The sequence below is a fragment of the Scylla paramamosain genome, unplaced genomic scaffold, assembly GCF_035594125.1.
Source record: "Scylla paramamosain isolate STU-SP2022 unplaced genomic scaffold, ASM3559412v1 Contig141, whole genome shotgun sequence".
Lineage (NCBI taxonomy): Eukaryota > Metazoa > Arthropoda > Malacostraca > Decapoda > Portunidae > Scylla > Scylla paramamosain.
Window position 1 is genome coordinate 118,220 of NW_026973806.1, and position 1,781 is coordinate 120,000.

Below are 1,781 nucleotides of genomic sequence, written 5' to 3' on the forward strand. Positions count from 1 at the left end.
TGTCCTTACATATCGCTATAGTATTATATTGCTCATAGAATCGCCGCCTCTCTCTCTCTCTCTCCTATTTCCTCCTCCCTTCTTCTCAGTGTTCATCCTTTTCCCTTCCTTCTCCCTATTTCCTTCTTCCTCTTTCCTTCATCCGTGATCCTTTTCCTTCTCTTTTACTAATCTCCTTACTCCTTCCTTCTCCTCCTCTTCCTCCTTCTCCCTCGCGTCTCTTATTGTTCATCTTTACTTCTCTTTCTCTTCTCCCTTTATTAATATCATTCCTCCTTCCTCCCTCCTCCTCCTCCTCTTCCTCCTCCTCTTCTCTCTTTCATTTTCATTTCTTGTCCATTTTCATCCTTATTCCTCTTCCTCTTCCTACTTTATGTTCATCCCTACTCCTCTTCCTTCTCCTCCTCTCCTCTTATCGTTCATTCTTACTTTTCCTCCTCCTCCAGTACACTGATACACCTTTCTTCTTCTCTTCCTTCTACTTCCCCTCCTCCTCCTCCTCCTCCTCCTCCTCACCGTTCATCTTGGTTCTTTTCATTCCAGGTCCTCATAAACACCTTGTCTTTATCTCCCCCTCCTCCTCTTCTTCCTTCTCCTTTTCCTCCTCATCATCATTCTTACACCTCAACATTCGTCATAAACACCTTTTCTCTTCTTCTTCTTCTTCCTCCTCCTCCTCCTCCTCCTCCTCCTCCCTTTACACAGAAGTTAAGATAATGCTCCGCTAACTGCCTAACTCCCTCAGCCAATCAGCGGCCGCCAGTTATCCTGTTAGGGAGGAGCCAGTGGCGGGGTGGTGGTGATTAGGTGGTTAATTGATGTAATGGGGAGGAGGAGGAGGAGGAGGAGGTGTTGGTAATGGTGGAAATGGTGATAGTGGAGGTGGAAGATAGATAAAGAGAAGAATAAAAGTAGTGGAGAGAAAGAAGATAGAGAAAACGAAGAGGAGGAAAAGGAGGAGGAGGTAATGGCGCTGATGGGTCATTAGAGGAGGCAGCAATTAATGGCAGGTTATAATGGCGCGCTTTCATTAATATCTGGTGCATCGCCTTGTGTTCCTTAATCGGGTGGTGGTGGTGGTGATGGTGGTGGTGGCGGAGATAATGGACTGGGAGGCAGGAACAGTGGTGGTGGTGATAGTGGTGATAAGCATGGTGATGGTGGTGGTGGTGGTGCGGATATCTGTGAAGAAGGAATGGTGTTGGTGGTTATAGTTTTCCCTCTTGGTGTCACTGGTAGTGTGTTGTAGCCGTGCTCTCTCTCTCTCTCTCTCTGTGTGTGTGTGTGTGTGTGTGTGTCACTTACTTATTTCAGCAGACGAGCAACAATGGAGGCAGGCAAAACCCACGATACTTCCACACACAAATCAACAACGCAGAATCCTGTGAGTGGATCTCCTCTATCTACTTCCCCTTCATTCCTCTCCCTCCCTGTATTCCTCCGCTGACCCTCCCTTCACTCCTCCCCTCCCTTGGACACGTCACGCCTGCCTGTCACGCAAAGTTGGGTAATCTCTGTGTAATCATGAACATTTCAGTGGAGGTCTAAATCTTTTATTTGTTTGGTAAGTGTGGGTGAAATATTTACAACTGTCACTCCTTTATTCACTGAAATATAACACGGAACTAGAAAACTGGTGGAGGGAGGGAGCGCTGGTGGAGGGAGGGTAGAGGAAGGGAGTGGAGGGTGCAGAGTGTCAGGAAGAGGAAGAGCGAGAATGTTGCAGGGAAAGTACTGGTCTGTGCTGCGTGTGACTGCGTGGGAAGTGACTTTAGTGGCGG

At 47.6% G+C, this 1,781-nt stretch overlaps 1 protein-coding gene across 1 annotated transcript in view; it reads left to right on the forward strand.

Annotated features, from left to right (window-relative positions):
- The first annotated feature begins 1,691 nt into the window (after positions 1 to 1,691).
- The window catches only part of LOC135099518 (uncharacterized), a 12,558-nt gene continuing 12,468 nt past the window's right edge, over positions 1,692 to 1,781 (forward strand). The window contains exon 1 of the mRNA XM_064001899.1: positions 1,692 to 1,781. This exon is cut by the window's right edge and continues 44 nt beyond it. The gene's annotated coding sequence lies outside the window, so the exon portion shown is untranslated.